Raw genomic sequence first — 19065 nt, forward strand, 5'->3', positions numbered from 1 at the left:
CTACATATTTCATTATGAAATTTTCAAGATAGTTTTAAGCCGACGGCCACGGCACCACGCTGTGAGTTTATGCAGCCACCCTCTTAAACCGTAACCAAATCGCCCATTTGAACTGGTCTTCTATAAGCGTCTATCTTCTTTGTAGATACTCAACACATATTTATAGACTACAAAGCAGCCTACGATTCTGAATAGAAGAAAAACGTTCAAAGCAATGAAATAGCTAGGAATACCAAATCAGTTGGTAAATTTAACAAAACTAACTTTTGAAAAAGTTGAATGTAGACTACGAATTTAGGGGGAACTGTCTGAACCTTTTAAAACAAATAACGGACTGTGCCAGGGAGACCATCTCTCCCGTATACTGTTCAATCTGGTGCTGGGAAAAGTAATGCGTATGTCACAAATTACAACCATTGGTTCAATATATAATAAATCAGTGCAAATCTTTGCCTATGCTGATATCAATATTGTTGGGAGAAAGGAAAGCGCAGTACGGGAGGCGTATGTAGCATTAAAAAAATTGGCTACAAAAATGGGTTTAATAATAAACACCAACAAATAGAAGTATATGAAAATTAGCACGCAATCACAAATCCTACGACCACTTGTTATAGGAAACGTTATCGAAGCAGTGAACGAATTTGTATACCTGAGAGCGCTCCTTAACACTGAAAATAAGACTACCGCAGAGATAAACCGCAGAATTTGCACGGTCAACAGATCTAATTTTGGGCTCATTCTCCTTAAATCCACAATTATATCGAGAAATACAAAAATAAAACTCTACAAAACAATAATACGCCAAGTCTAACATATGGTTCAGAGACCTGGACTATAACTTCAGAATGTTATCAAGATTCCTTGATAACATCGACGAAGACATGATAAATAGTGGAATAGGTACGTGCTTAGCGGATGAAGGCGATGGATAGGGACGACTGGAGAGAAATTTTTGAGGAGGCTAGGAACCACGCGGGGTTGTAAAGACAGAATGATGATGATAAAACGGATAGTACCTTCTACAAATCTATACAATTTGTCTGATATGCAGGGATGAATCGATACCACTCGGCATTCGATACCAAGTACTTAGGTCGGTATCGAATCAAGGCATCGATACCTCATTCGATACCGGGTTCTGGTATCGATACTTATGAGTACTCATTACTCATATGTGACGTGACGTAATATAACCATAGAATACCACTTGTATGACGTAACAGTACTCACAAGTACAGGTACAATTTAGCCACAGTTTTTCTTTTTTATACTATTACAAGACTTTTACTATTACTTTATTAACAGGACAGAGACAGATGACGGAAAATAAACAATGAAATTTGTGGAATGGACAGCCGGAGTGTGACGTCACGGCGGCCATATTGGTATTATTACTTTCCAAACAAAAGTTGAAATGCCCAATCTCAAGACTTTTTAATTTCTATAAAGTTAACATTTTGCTTCCTCTGCTGCTTTTTCTTTTAAGTATAGTATTTTTTACGGTAATACCATCATAATTCAGTGTTCTATTTATATGAAATATAGTTTAAAAGTTTAAATTAAAGAAATTCTAACATTACTTTATTGATACATGCATTTTATTGCTATTTTTATAAAACAACATGATTTATTATTTACACAACCTTGTAAAATTGTTGTAGTAACTATTAGAATACTTAGATATTGCAAAAAGCGGAATAATTCTGTAAAAAAAAAATGAAAAAACAACGAAAAATACAAATTATCCACACTAAACAAGGTATGTTTGGAAAATGAAACTGACAGATGTCAATAAAATCTACGTCATCACTCCGGCAGTCCCTTAGAATCAACTTTATTTGAATTATACATAATGATCATAGTAACAGTATATAAAGGATAAAACGAAGAAAAATAATTTTATTAACAAAACAATATACAAACTAATTTGTATAGTGTTTCGATACTAGTATTTTCATTCGATACTAGTACTCGGTATCGAATACGCTTTCATTCGATACCGAGTACTCAGTATCGAATGAAGGTATCGATACCATATGAGTATTTAGTAGTATCGAGTCATCCCTACATATGCGGATGACATTGTAGCTAGGTCCACAGAGTCTCTGACCGAAGCATTCTGATTCTTAAGGGTGTCTGCACTGAGAATCGGACTAAATACAAATGTCCAACAAGTTCTTATGTTGAATCGGGTTCTGAGGTTCTTTATCAGGATGTTCTTCTGGACCTCGCTCTCCAAATATTTTTCCTCGCAGGAGGACATATCTAGATTCATTTCGCATATTGCGTCCTAACTACTGTAGTTTTCTAGATTTGATGGTAGTCAGTACCTCTCGGTTGTTCTTCATTTTTCTGAGGACCTCTTCATTCGTAATTCGGTTAGTCCCCGGGATCTTTAGCATTCTCTGATATGGCCACATCTTAATACTTCCAATCTCTTGCACGTATCTTCGTTCAAGGTACACGATCCAACACCATAAAATAAAACGGAGAAGACGTAGCATCTTATCATTCTTCTTTTATACCAAGAGAGGTTGTGGCTCCTGAAGAAGACCGTCATCCGGTTGAGGGTTTATCTAGCTTTTCCGATGCGTGCTCTTATCTCCTGGTTGTTGATCTATTTTTCATTTATTGTGATGCGGAGGTAGTTGTAACGCGTCACTCTTTCTACTGGGGTTTGGTTGCCGTAGAGTTGACCTTCTATCTTTTCTTGCCAATTATTATGAGCTTAAATTTTTTAAGTTTATATCGAGTTCATATTGTTGACAGTAATACGTGATTTTGTTCATAAGGACCTGTAGGTTTTCTAGGTTGTCTGCAAAAACTATGGTGTCATCTGCATATCTGATATTGTTTAACCGGTACCCGTTTATTAGAATGCCTTTTTAAGTTTCGTGCAAAGTTGATTCTGCAATTACACAGCTAAAGGATGACAAAGCAGCAGGCCTCGATAATATACAAGCAGAAGTACTCAAATTAATGGACAACTAATCAATAGCAATAATCACAAATATATTCAACAACATATTATACAGCTATGGAGAAATACCAACAGAATGGCTGAAGTCAGAATTTATCGCACTTCCAAAAGAAAAACAGGTAAAATTGGTAATCTTAAAGGTAATCCATAAGAGAATTTACAAGCTGTGTGAAAGTCAAGCCCAAATTACCAGAAGAATAAGGTTAGCGTGGGCAGGATTTGGAAAACTGAGAACTGAGTTGGATCTTGAAATGCACTAAAATAGAACAATATTTGAAAACCAGAATTTACGATCACTGTAAGTATTCTCCCTATACTCACGTATGGTTCACAGACGTGGACACTCACCAAGTCTAATAAGGGTAGAATAGTAAAGACACAAACAGCGATGGAAAGATCAATGTTTGGGGTGAGACTTATAGACAAAAAAACAAACAAATTGATTAAAAGCAAAACCAAAGTAAAAAACGCAGGAGAACATGCTGCCAAATTAAAATGGAGCTTCGCAGGACACAATGCCCGACAGAAGGATAAAAGATGGAACCACGAAATACAACAATGGAGACCATGGTTAGGAAAGACAAGCAGTGGAAGACCACAAATGAGATGGGCTGATGACATTAATAAGATCGGAGCACACAACTGGAAGCAAGTAGTGTAAAATAGAAGACACTGGATAGATTTGGATGAGGCCTATGTCTACAGTTGGATTACTTAATGCTGAAGAAGTTTGGCCAACATGTTGACCATTACTTAAAAAATGGGCATCGATTTGACTACTCAAATGTCAGGGTTTTACAGCAAGAGAATAATTACAAAAAAGATTGTTTTTAGAAATGTGTCATATTAATAGAGAAAAATATGCAGTTAATTACAAGGCAGACACGGGACAGTTGAGCAATATCTACTGTAATATTCTAAGTATGTTAAAATAAATTTTTCTGTTTACAATTATAGTTTAAATCACCCTGTATATTTTTAATGGGTAATTTTATTGTGTTTTAATTGTTTTTGTTGGCTTTTTATATTTAATTACTAGTGACCTAGGTGCTTTTAACCAATATGTCAGTACTGTTTTGAACATTTAAATGAGAATAAAGTAGACTTTACACTACATGATTTTATCATATGACAATATCATATGAGATTTGTTATGATTCCTCGTTTCTATGATGTTTTAAAAAATCGTGTTTACACTGCATGATAAGTTATGACTTATGATATGAGTGACAATGAGTGAGGTTTTATAGATTTTTCTTTTTGTTTATGGTTATAGAGATATTAGACACAGTATAGATATCAACTATTAGATTTTGAAACTATTATAATGGAAAATAAATCTTTGGTTGCATTGGCTTCCCGACTTTTAATAATAATACGCCGGCAACAACTGCGTACAGCGTACAGCAGTAAGAAGAAAAAGATCAGACGCCTTTGGGCTCGCAGGTGGCTCTTACGAAGAAATCGTGGACAGGGTATACCAAATTTAGTGTTGATATTATACCAAATTAAAAATAATTAATATAGAAACTAAACTAAAATTATGACTAAGAAGACTATAACACGATAAACTAAGAGTAAAATAAAATAAATAAATAATAAAAGAAAAATACGACACAATTTCAATATCAATGCAACAAACAAAAAATAAATAAAGAATGTTGTCTCTTCGTAAGGGAATGTTGCTGAATTGACATAAGAATAAGGCGCGATATTTAAATACGTTGGTGTCCTATTATTACCGAAAATCATATGATTTTATCATGCGGAATAGGTACCTTCCTATTCTCCTGCGACAAGCTATGACGAGCCGCATGACAGTGCTTATGACAAAATCATATGACAAATCACACAGTGTAAATATGAAAATTTCACTTCATGACCAAATCATATGACAAATCACATGATAAATCATGTAGTGTAAAGTGTGTATAAGCCACAATTAAAGGTTAAAGTACGTTTATTGACGTTTCAATTTCCACTTCGGAAATCGTTCTTAAAATACAAACAGTAAATTAAACAAATTTTGTTACTTATTATGTACAAGAACATTTTTAAATATTTTAAACTCTAAATCTGTAAGTAATTCATTGTTTATTCTCACCTTATATTTATACAAATTTTAACCAGATTTTAGTTGTCTCCTGATGAAGCTGACAAAAAATCAGTGAAATCTAGAGAAATAAAAGAAAAAAGAGTTTTTATCAAATAACAGACCGCATAGCCGATACACCACTACAATAAATTGTTATATATTAGTAGCCATCTTGCTCAACGATACTTTTCCAAACGATTCTCCTATCCATAAGGCGACGGTACAAAAAATTGTATAGCGCTTTAAGGAAACCAGTTTCCTCAATGCCGTGTTGTTCGCATAATATGGTAGTGCCATTGTCCGGTTGGGCCGACGCTAACAGAGCCGAGCGCTCTAAGACAGCGGTACTCAAAGAGACGATCGCGATCGACCGGTCGATCGCCAAAGTTTTTGAAGTCGATCGCGATTCACGGAGAAAATACGGGGACTGTCCTGACTCACCACACGTGCATGATCGAAATAATTATGATGCTATCTCCATACTTGTGTGAGTCTACATTTTCTCAAATGAAGATAGTGAAATCAAAATATCGTAATCGGCTAACTGGCGAACATCTCTCTTCATGCTTGCGTTTGGCCCTCGGTAATTACGTACCATCATATGAAATACTTGTGGATGATATGCAGTGCCATGCATCAACATTCAAATAAAATTAATATGAAAAACATGACTTTAATTACAATTCTCCGTAGTTACAACTTTTTATCAACTAGAAAGGTGCAATAAAGTTTTTTATTTTCAAAATTGTTTTTTTAATATTTGTTTTTAAACCAGGAGGAGTAAACTAAAGAGACACATTCACACCCAAGAAAGTCTCTACAAGAGTTATCAAATACATATTTTTTGGTTGATCATATCGGCCTTCGACGGTAATCCAAAAATATTACATTATACTAATACGTCGCTAAAGAGTTCTAAAAACAAATGTTCTTTATATAAAAGCAGACTAAAAATCTAAAAATTAAAAGAATAACGCAGAAAACACAAAAAATCACCAATATAACTTAATTAACCTATGAAATGCCATTAGTGTCAAAATTTCATAACAATGAATTCATATTTGAATTACTCCTCCTGGTTTAAAAACAGGATATAGCAGTCGATCTCCGGACGCTTGCAGTTTATGTGGTAGATCCCATGCAGTATAAAGGCGCGTTTTTACGGGTCGATCTAGGTTGAACGATTTGGATCGTTCGAGCATAATTCGATCTGTGTGGAAAGCAAAAAGGTTTACACGACAGGCGATGAATGTTGAATTAATTGAGGTACAAAATGGCGTCACCTGAAATGATTAATGTAGGTGTGCAATTAATTTTTTGTGCAATTTGGGAAGAAATCGCTAAATCAAACAAAAAGAAAAAAAAACGAACGTGGTAGACCCGACCGTGGATTGTAAGAAGAAATACCCATGGTGCATCACAAATCCTGCTTCAAGAAATGGTTGTGGAAGATCCAGAGGCTTATAGAAAGCATCTAAGATTGGATAATGCTCATTTTAGAGAACTTTTAGAAGAAACTGCTGAGACAAGTCAAAAAAACGATATAAATATGCTGAAGCATTACCAGCAGGGCTAAAATTGCAAATAGCTCTTCGATTTCTAGTCACTTGAGACAGCTATGTGTAAATGATTTATTAAGGACTACTACAACACAATGAATGTTTTTAAAAATAAAAAAAAAATATTATCTACCTACCATGTTTGATTGGCTTTTTCTGTCTCCCATCGTTACTGTTCACAGAAAACTATCAGAATATTTAAGCCAAATTAGAACCGGTACATATAAGTCGTCAGGTCCAGAGCCACTCTTTAGTGATTTCAATACTTTGCTCAATTCACGATTGTATGTTGTTCTAATATATTGGGTTTATTCATATGTTGTAGAATTGCTTGCAATGCCTCTCGCCTAGCTTGTAGATTGCGATAAAGCTCGGTTTGTGGATTCCATAATACATTAGAGTTTTGATAACAACAACTTTATACACGCTAGAAGTACTTTACTCGGCTTTCGGTACGTTGTGTTTCCATTCGACCAGGTGTTTACACATTCGATTCCAGTCGTTCGACATCGATTCGGCGACAATCGCCCATCAAAAGTAGACAGTCTTTCTACTTCCGTCGAATCGACTCACTCCGCCGAACGGCCAAGTCGATTTATGGTTTACATATTCAATTTGCTTTCGATTTCATAATCGACCTAAATCGTTCAATCCAGATCGACCCGTGAAAACGCGCCTTAAGTCTGAGCACCACTGCTCTAAGAGATAATTACGCGTTTCTAGACTTTTGGTCCACTGTGTATGTTTCAAAAGTAAATTTGTTAACATGCAAAATAAACAAAAAAAAACGAATAAGAGATTATCTTTTTTATTTTTTTTTTTGAGCAGTGTATGAAAACAAAACAAAAAGAAAGTGTAGAAAAAATAAGCCTATTTATCCCACTCGCAGGTTTACGAAACGCAGATCATTAATCTTTGCTTAAGGACAATAATTAAAAAAACACAAAAATGTCGACGACAAAAAATGTATTATGTCAGTTGGTTGATGAGTTTTTTTATAATCTGGTCGAGTGACGCGAAGGTCAACCTCGTAAATATTAAGTGAAACTACACGTGTTTATGTATGCACCCGCATTAGAATCACTAGATTAAAGTTTATGAACCAAGTAAAACTAATTCACTTTCTTCGTCCTAGTTCGGCTGTTTGTACATTATAAAAGACAAAAATTAGATTTTTGAGAAAGATAAGCATAACTACTAATTTAAAATAGAAAATGGGTTTGTCGTTTTTCAAAACTGATTTCAAGCTCTAAGCCGAACGAATCTTGTTTTGGTACGTATATTATACACATTTCTTTTAGCAATTCTTGAATCTTTTTAAATCATTAATGGCTTTATCGTGTACGTGTAGCTGATTCATAGTAACTGGGGAGTAGCCTAAGGAACAAAAGTTATACAGCGAAGATGTGTGCTTTTACCTTAGAGGTGAATGCCACAATGGCGGCTCGTGGCTTTAGAGACAGGGTCGGCAAGGTTTTTTTGTCTCCTCAGATAGATATAGGTACCGTCTAATAAAAACGCTTCAACTATCATAGGAGATTTTTTGTTGTTTTTACTTGTTTTTTTTTTTGTTTTTTTCCTATAAATTTAGAACCTGAATATATTTATAAATTAGCTCTAGTCTACGTTGTTTGGAAGTCGCAAAATGGGTTATAACGACATCGTAAAATTTATTAAAATTTTGGAGAGATTTTAAAAGTTTTTTTTTTCTATTGCCATGTGAGACAAGCTTGACATTCTCTCTTGTTTCATGGTGTTTCGACAATACGTTTTGATTCTTTTGAGACAAGAGAAATCTCGTTCATTTGAGGCAGAAATTGGTGGCAATGAGAGAATTAATTAATAATTGATTAATTTCGGTAACAGTTTGTTGTAATGAAATGCAGCATATGCACCAATAGGGGTAAGTTTTGAATAACTCGTACACACACACACTCCCATCAGCGAGTTCCACTTCCATCGATGCACGCTAGAGAAGATGGAAGGGCAACGAGCGTATAAAACAGGATCCGATGCACGTGATAATGGATTTACATCAGAGTGTTGATTTGGTAACAACTCCACTGGGTGTTAACTGAAGGCCAAATGCTTCTGCTAGAGTATCTATATAGTAGCTTACCTAGTCTTGGAATGTTGATCTGAGACATACCTATTTTTTTCCGTGGCTAAGTGTTGATTAGTCGCTTACTGCTCCTCGCTGGACCGAGTGTTGATCGATCCGTCCAACAGTACTTCTCTAACTCATCCTTCCCTTAACACGATTTATAACGTATGCTGCAAAATTTACAAAAACAGTCATCCGAGCAATATTGACATACGCGGCAGAAACACGACCTGACACAGCAAGGCCAAAGACGATGTTAGAAACAGCAGCGATGAAAACACTTAGAAAAATTGATGGCAAGACACTATGGGACAGAGCTAGAAGTATAGATATACGACGTAGATGCAACGTGGAGAACATCAAGAACTGGGAAAGAAATAGAAGAGTAGAATGGAATGATCATATAAGCCGAATGACAACAAATATAGTAGTAAAAACGGCAAGAGACAGTTTTCAATAGGAAGACGATCAGTAAGAAGACCACGAAAACGATGGAAGAAGAAGAAGATCGCAACTTCTCTATGATATACATTTTAAGGTTGAGTTTATCGAAAGTACAAGCTGATGATAGCCGCAAATGTCAAACATGGAACTAAAAATTTCGGTTTAGCAGTGTTGGCATATTTTTATAATGTATATGCTGTATGCTTCAAGTATAAAGAGATAAATTTTAGAAAAGTACATTTTGATTATATTATGTTATGAGTTCTACAATTTTTGATTTATATAAAACAAGAATGAGTAAATATTTGTTTCTTTGGAGATTAATTGCAGTTAATTATTAGAAATTTTTTTTTGCAATTGCCCTTTGATAGCTAGATAGATTTGGCAATCGTCAAATCAGCAGTTGCCAGATTACAACAGATGTTTGCAATTAATCTCGAAAGAGACAAATATTTACTCGTTATTGCTTCATATAAATTAAAAATTGCAGAATTCATAAAATAGTATAATCAAAATGTACTTTTTAAAAGCTTTATCTCTTTATATTTGAAGCATACCCCATATGCATTATAAAAACAACCCAACACTGCCAAACCGAAATATTTTTGACATTTGCGGCTATATTCAGCTTGTACTTTCCGTAAACTCAACCCTTTTTGATATACCTTACCGTAAAAATAGCAATTAGATACCTAAGTATGTAATTTAAAAAATATCCTATAACTTTTTCAAAATATTGTAGATGTCTTAAAAAGTATTAACTTTATTAATGTATTTGGTTATTAATTATAGCAGTATATTTAGAGTTGCAATTTTAGTTTATCAATATAACATGGAATTTTACATTTTTCCAGTAATTAAAGTATAAATTTTACAGCTCAAAATTTTACTTAATGATGAAAAAAATTTCTAATCCGAGTTTTTTCGTTTTTTCGCATTTTCTGAGAACATTCGCCATACTAATGTAGGTATATATTTTTTTACATCATCAGAAAGTAGAGATTTTAACGAACAAAAAACCTACAGAATTTTTTCAAAAAGCCGATATTTTGATGGGAAAATTTTCTATTGAAAATTGAAGTACTTTTTCGATAATAAATCAATATAAAGAGAAATAAATATTTTAAATAAAAGAAAGAGAAAAATAAATATTTAAAAAAAAACGCTGCAGTGTGTTTGGGAGATAAAAGGGTAAGTTTTCATCAAATTTCATGAAAAAAAAAAATTGTGTGGAAGATACAATGGGTTATATCCTGTTACTCTATTTTTTCACTTTTTACCATTTTCAAAGACTCCGCCTCTTTTCTATTTTCAATAATAAATTTTTAAACAGAACAATTGCTATTCGTTAATATACTCTTAGTAAAAATGATGCACTTTTATCAGTAAATACGTACAATCAAAGTTGTAGAAAACTAAGCATAATTTAGATAACTGGCATATCTTATAATATCATCCAATCTCCGTTTTGTCGAGAAGCTACTTCAACTAAGAAAAGCACACAAAACCTCAATAATTGGCTCTCAAGCCATCATTCTTGGTAATACAAATAAACATGTTTGCGCAACAATTCAGAAACTCAAAAAGTCACACAACGCTTTTAATGAGTTATTGACATACCGATAATAAAATAGCCTAACTACCAAATACAAGGTATTGTAAAAAAGCGAACGATATTCAACAACAGTCTCTTCTATTGAATTCAGTTAACCCGGAAAAAACAAGAAGGTATGTCAATTAGGTTCTTCACTTGTTTAATCAGACAATAATGTAAATAACTCACGTATTCCGACAATATTTATTAAGTGATCGTTGAATTCAACTACACGTCGAGCCCACTATGCAAAAAATGGTATAAGTGTAGAATAATCCTTGAAAATGGCCAATGCCGGGACATTTTCGGATAGTGTTGCTATATTTGAAGAAGAAAATAACTTTGAAATTGTTCTTATAGTAATCAAAATAAATATTTCTAATAACAGACCAATATTTTTTTTTTCTTCGCGTACTATGTCCTAATAGCGAACATTGGCAATCATATTCATAATAATAATTTTGTTTGTGGCCAATAAATGAGCGGATGTTTTGTGATATCACTCTTGAAGGTTTAGTAGCTAAGATACTTTTCTTCTGTCTGAACCCTTTTAAACGTTTCAATAAAAATAAGAATCAGATAGAATAGAAATATGCTCTTAGAATAAAATAGAATAGAAATATGCTTTATTGTCACTGAAAACTGTACAATTTTATGGACAAAGCTTACAAAAAGTAAAAAAAATTACAATAACAATTAAAATTTACTAAAATACATAAATACATAAAGATATTTTTTCAGATAAGAAGTAAGTATTTATATAGATGTTAAACTCCTCTTCTAGAATAAGGCCCACTATTCTTAATTAGAGGACAGTTTTTTGAACTCAGTTACAGTTTTTAATATAAATAAATTTTTTTTAAGGGCGTAAGTGACAAAATCCAATCTTCTGGGAATTTTAAAAATACTACTTTTAGACTGAGGAAACAGAACAAGAGGAAGGCCCCGTAAAAGATGGATAGACGACGTAGAGAGGGATCTTAAAACCATGAACATCAGGCAGTGGCGAAGGAAAGTATCCGACAGGGCAGAATGGAAGAACATTGTTAAGCAGGCCAAGACTCACAAAGGGTTGTAGCGCCATTAGAAGAAGAAGAAGAAGAAGAATACATAAATCGTCAATATCACAAAATCAAAGATAATAAAATATACAATCCATTGTAAAAACTAAATTGCAAATTGCATAATAAAACTTTACTTATACTATTACTAATAAGTTTAAGTTGCTTCATGTGATACCCAAATACACTCGCGATCATATAATCCGGGTCACCTTGAAAATTTCAAGTTTCTTGAATATTTTTGCATCTGGTGCAGTAATAACCTTTTTTTAAGCTAATGTATTTTTTATTTGTCATCAATGTTTGTTTTGAAAAAAAAAACGGTTTTTTTATTGTTTTTATTGAAAAAGCAGAAAACGAACCAAATTGTTGAAACAGACTTACGAAAGAAAAAATGAAAAATGCACAACGTGGTAAAACATCAGAAGAATTTCAATGATTAATATCGTGTATTGCCTCCCCTTGCTCTAATAACCTCTTGCAGACGACGGGGCATATTCTCAATTTTTCTCTGGATTACATGTTGAGGTATGTTATTCCACTCTCTCACTAACAGATCCTTAAGCTCCTGTGCGTTGTTAGGAGGAGGTGTATGGGTTTGAATACGTTTTTTCAAATCGTCCCAGAGATGTTTGATGGGATTCAGGTCCGGAGACCTAGCTGGCCAGGGTAACCTCGTAATTCTAACCTCGTCCAAGTATTGCATACTGATCCTGGCAACGTGCGGTCGCGCGTTGTCCTGCATAAAAACGGCGTCTTTTCCAAGCCCTGCCATGGTGGGCATAACATGTTCTTCCACAATCTCCGTAATGTACCTTCGTGCAGTTTCCCATTTTCGATGAAGGGTAATTCTGTGCGGAAGTCGGAAGATACACCTCCCCAAGCCATGACCGAGCCTCCACCAAATGGCATTCTTGGAGCAATGCAAGCTTGTGAAAATCGTTCACCGGTTCTCCTCCAAACTCTTACACGTCCATTGGATCCAGTTAGGCAGAAACAGGATTCATCTGAGTATAACACTTTGCTCCAATCATTAGTTCCCCAATGCGCGTATTGTCCAGCAAAAGCTAGTCGTGCAACTCGATGCGCCCGGCCAAGTGGTGGTCCTGTAGCCATTACCCGAGAAGATAGTCCAGAAGAACGAAGTCTTCTCCTGACTGTTGCAACGCTAACATTACAATTTCGTATTTCCTGTAGGCAATTTCGATGCATAACCGCAGTTGAGGTCCGGTTTCGTAAAGCCTGAAACACAAGAAAACGGTCATCTCGTGCCGCGGTCGTTCTTCTTCGTCCAGAGCCAGGTCGTCTGGTTAGCAAACTCGTCTCCTGAAAGCGTTGAAGCACTCGTTGAACCGTAGAAAGGCTTACGCCAACTGTTCTTGCGACTTGCCGTTGAGTGTGACCGTCTTCCACAAACGCAACAATGCCGTTTCAACAACAGTAAAGGCATTTTTGGCAAAAAATAAACAATAATAAACACTAATAATGGCACTAATAAACACTAATGGTGGCAATAATAAACGTTTGTTCGTTGCGTTTGAACAGAAAGGCGAAGCACAAATGAGACATTTAAAACAAGCGGCAGTTACAGGTACCGTTTATTTTGGGAAGTGTACAGTTTTCCGCGCAATCGGCATTATTGGAATTCTTTGTTACAAAGGAAACCGCTAAGCTGACAACAATTCTCAGAAACATGCATTAGTTTGTATTTGTGTTATTATTATTTACGATAAAGCTCGTTAAAAATGAAATAACGGCGATTTTCAAGGTGACCCGGATTTTATGATCGCGAGTGTATATATAAAAATACTTTAGTTGCTTGTTCTTAAACGTACAGTAATTCCTTAGTTATTCGTTAAGAAACTCTTCCACCGGATAATATGGCCTTTCAGATCGATAGGCTTTTGTCAATTTACGGAACTCAAGGAAAGAAGTTGTAGATTTAAGTTGCAAAGGGAGATGGTTGTATAATTTTTTTGCTGAATATAATATATATTTCTTTAGGTACTAACTCAGTGGACGGGATCGGTAAATATACATCAAAGCTTGAATTTCTGGTGGAGTAGTCATGATTAGGTCTTGCTGGAAAACATGTAGGTGTTTACGAATTAAGCAAACAGTTTCTAGAATATATAAAGAGGGAATAGTTAAAATCCCGTGATTTTTGAAGTAGCTTGTACTAGAACCCCAAAAAGGGAAGGCCATATCGAAGATGAGACTCGAACAAAGAAAAATATGTTTTTTTTGGAAGATGCTAAATTGATTTACTTCGAAACAGATCTTATTGCATAGCAGGTTGAGGCTAGTTTCTTACTTAACAAATCGATATGAAGGGACCATTGAAGGTTGCTGTCCAAAATACCAAGAAATTTTACAGAATCAACGATACTGATCTGGCTGTTAATAAGAAGCAAGGGTTGAAGAGCTCCTTTATAGGATAATGCTACTGTCTTATTCACGTTAAAAGAAAATAAATTAGAGTCGGGCCAGGTTTTTATTTTAAGTAGATTAGAAGTTATAATTGCATGAAGAGTTGCAATATTAGAGTTCCTCCAGGTAATACTGGTATCATCAGCAAATAGAAAAAATTTTCCATCGAATTTTCAGATAGTGATGTCATTTATAAGGATAAGGAAAAGTAGAGGACCCAGTACTGAACCTTGTGGTACTCCACATACAATGCTTTTGTGACTATAGTCAGTATCATTTGCTTTAACTAGTTGTTTCCTATTCCTCAACCAAGATTGGAACCAACTCAAAGAAATACCTCGAATTCCGTAGAAATTTAGTTTTTTTATCAAAATGTAGTGATTTACACAATCAAAAGCTTTGGCATAGTTACAAAAAACGATGGCAGTGTACAGATTATTGTTTAGTGCTTAATAGACCTCATGTAGAACAGAATATATATATATATATATATAACATATTTATTACATAAAAAACCGAACTGACTTTGTGATAAAATGTTGATTTCAACGAGAAAGGAGATAAGTCGGGCTTTTATAAGTCTCTCAATAATTTTGGATAGGACTTTAGTAAGGCAATAGGTCTATAGTTGCAGACATTCGATTTTTCACCACCCTTAGGAAGAGAAATAATAATGGCTGTCTTTAGGCACTCTGAAAATATACCTTTTTCAAAGGAATCATTCATTAGTCAGACCAGGACTTTCAACATTTGGGAGATTTAAGAAAATTTTTATGGATAGTCCATCACTACTATAGGAAGATTTGTTTTTGATACTACTGATTGTTTGGAAGAGAAAATGTTTGAGCTGTGTTAGTTTTATTTCGAAGGTCGTTTATTATGTACCAAGTTTCTCTTGCAACACTTTTAGAGCTTTCCAGACGATTTTAGTAGTACATTTTTTAGCTGTTTTAGTAAGTTTTAGATAGATTCCTCTGTACTTGGAGATATATTCAGTGACAAAGACGTTGGTAGTAAATTTCTTGATGTACAGTAGTAGCAGTGAACGCATATTCTTGGCTGATATGCAGATACCTTTGGTAGTCCAGGGTTTGTGATGTTTTGACTTAATTGTAATTAAAGGAAATGTCTTATTGAAAATACATTGCTTATTCCAAGCATCGTCGCTTATTATGATAAACAGCACTGGGTACGTGTCGATCAAATCGACTTTAATTAGGAACTACGTCGTACTGAGCTGCAGAATAAATTTCGTAAAGTTCGTCTAAAATTGTGATTTACTATGAGGTTAAGGCATACTTTTACATTATTTTTACCCCTGTGTATTTAGAACAAGTAATTCTTCTTCATAAAGCCATGAAATAATCTATTTCCCATAATAAATATTTCTCGCCACCTAATTTGAAATATACTACAAAAGGGCCGTGCAGTCTTATTAAAACAGTACGGTCTGATTAGTTTTTATCAACATTTGATTCGTTCATCTTTTGTTACTCAAGTATCTGACAACATTCTTGCTAATAAGAGTTCCCGGTGTGCACACGTTATTGTCAAGAGGCGAAACATTTATTATGTTGCAACAATACCGTCGTCAAGTCAATTATAAGACCTTTCAGCCGTCTACATTATTACTAAATATGGCTAATTACCAATGGTGCTATCAGTTATCAATTATACAGAAATCAAGTTTGCTACTTACTACCAAATTGTGTCAATGATGTACGTTTATTAATGTACAAGTCATTTACAGGTAAATTACTAGTTGTCGAAGGCTGTAAACAATACATTAACTTTTACAAATATCAAATTATTGTTAGATAGCCTAATTATGTAGTAATAATAGTTATTTATTTATTTTTTGTCGCCAGAAGATTTCAGAACAACAATATTATACATATATATATATATATATATATATATATATATATATATATACATATATATATATATATATATATATATATATATATAATAATTAAATTGGTATAGGTATCGAAAGGGTTGTTCATTTGCTGGCAATGTCGCCAGAGTGGACCAATTACAACGAAGATTGTCACTCTGGCCAGCTAATTAAAACAAGGTTTATTATTTACGATTGTATTCGACCTCCGATGATCCCTGCGCACATGCAACTAGGAAATCCATAAAAGCAGCGTAGCTTCCGATCGGAGGTTATGCTAGTTCTTAATCTTGACAAATCCAGACTTATTTGGCTGAGTAGCCCGTTTTACGAAACCCACGAAAAAGAACGGTTCCATACTTCTTGTAATTGCTGGAGATAAACATGAGGTCTCACGACTTTGAGATTATCACCACAAATTAAGAAGTCAAGGAATTCGGCACTTGGCTGTTCCACTATCCTTTGTTCGAAATAAAGAAAAGTCGGGAAACGGACTTTAATTATTTCGCAAAGATAATCAAACAGCTCGAAGAGAACACTTCGCTGTTCAGACAGATAGTGGTTTAGTGGATAGACGGTCAGGAATAAATAAAAGCCCGAGCGGATTTAGAATTATTCCTCGAATTGGTGAACAAGCTGAAGCAGCACTTTGCCACTAAACCATTCGCTCGAAATAAGTAAAGGTCCAAAGAGACTTGTAATTATTTCGCGAGAGGTAACGGTCCTAAGTGAGCTCTTGGCTGTTGAAATGTGATTGTCGAAATAAGTAAAGATCTGAAAAGAACTTTGGGTCTGGAAAGGAATTATTTCGCAAACCGTGAACAGTTAAAGAGTGGACGTTCTGCCGGTATTCCTTCGCATTGAGAAGAATACTCTCAATTACACATCAAGGCCTGAGAAACCGACATCTCTGTTAATAATCGAGGTGCTTTCTGAGCATAGAGAACTAATAAACCTTTCATGTAAGATATATATAATTAAATGTAAGAAATTTCGAACTGTAAATCGAAACCATATTATTTCTCAGTTAATAAGAAGAATTTCTAGAGGCACTGGAAGAGTACAACGAGGGCATCAAGATTAATGGCGTACCAATAAGTAATTTTCGATATGCAGATGATACTGTTATACTGGCCGATAATATCGAAGATTTACAGATGATGCTAAATAGAGTAAATACAATTGGCAACCAATTTGGACTGAAGATCAATAGAAAGAAAACTAAATTTATGGTGATCAGTAAAAAGAACATTCAACATATCGACCTGAATATTGAAGCCGAACGTATTGAAAGAGTACACCGATTTAAATATCTGGGATATACAGTAAATGATAAGTGGGACCCAGATGTAGAGATTAAGATCCGAATTGAAATACCAAGATCCAAATTCATCAAAATGAGAAAGCTCTTAAGCAACCGCCACCTAAGCGTTAACCTCCGATGGCGCGCCACGAAATGCTACGTACTCTCTACGCTACTTTACGGAGTTGAAGGGTGGACGTTAACAGCAGCAACTATAAAGAAGTTAGCGGCTCTAGAAATGTGGCTGTATCGACGCATACTGAGAATACCTTGGACAGACAGAGTGACCAACACAGAGGTATTAAGACGAATGGGTAAAGAGATGGAATTGTTAACAACTGTTAAAAGGAGGAAAGCGTCATACCTGGGCCATGTGTTCCGTAATGATAAGTTCAGTCTGCTTCAGCTTATCGTGGAAGGCAAGATTGAAGGTAGAAGAGGTTTGGGTAGAAAGAAGAAATCCTGGCTGAGAAATTTGAGAGAATGGTTTCAAATACCAGAAGCCGCGAACATAATACATGCGGCACAAAGAATCGTTTGATGGTCGCCAACCTTCGGTAGAAGACGGCACATAAAGAAGAATAAGAAGATAGAACAGATGAATCTTCGTTCATCTTCTCGAGTGGCAGCTGGTAATCATCCTGGAACTCCAGGTACTATGGAGGATAAACCAACCGTACGAGAGTAAAAAGCAAATCCTTAAAATCTCCCGTAAATGCTTAACTAATAGTGAATAATGGGTCACAGCTGATCAAAAAAGTCAGTCAGTTCTGCCAACAAGTCCTACCTTCTATGTCCACGAAGACAAATCACGAAACCCCTAGGTAATAATGGCGTACTATGGGAGTACGTTATATAGCAGAAGGAGATTGAAAGAAGTGTTTTCTGCGCCTTAAAACCGTAACAAACCAGCTAACCCTTACCAACCCGCACTGAGGCAGAGTGGTAAGGTATGCTTTGTAACCCCTAACATAAACGACACAATCAAATCATGGCCCTCATTCTCTGTACGCCCAAATAGCCCTGAACTACTTACTTCCAGAAATTAACAGAAGAATGAAACTGGCTTGGTCATCTTTTGGAAAAAAGCATTCGATCAGTGTATACTACCAATCATGACATACGGCTGTGAAACTTGGACACTATAGAAATAGTTATAGCGAAACTCAATGTCAATTAAAGGCAATGGAGCGATGCGTGCTAGGTATAACAAAGAGAGATCGAAAAAGAATAGAATGAAAAAGACAGAAAAGCAAGCTCACTGATGTAATCCACAGAATTAAAATTTTAAAATGGCAGTGGGCGAGAAGAACTGACAACAGATGGTCCACTAGAATTACACTGTGGTATCCAAGAGGCGTCTAGAGACCAAAAAGACGAGACGTTCAAATTTAAGATTTAAGATGGGAATAGGGAAATTTCCCCCTTCCAAGGAGTCTCAGAATTATTACTAGAACTAAGAAAACCTATTATTTATGTTTTTTGTGTAGCTTGGGTGTATCTTTTTTAGGTTTTTTGGTTGGTGTTTCATTGGAAGTTCCCCTCAAGCTGAAAGTTCACCTCCCAAGGCAAATGTATAGATCCGCCACTGG

Source organism: Diabrotica undecimpunctata, chromosome 4 (genome assembly GCF_040954645.1).
Source record: "Diabrotica undecimpunctata isolate CICGRU chromosome 4, icDiaUnde3, whole genome shotgun sequence".
Classification (NCBI taxonomy): Eukaryota; Metazoa; Arthropoda; class Insecta; order Coleoptera; family Chrysomelidae; genus Diabrotica; species Diabrotica undecimpunctata.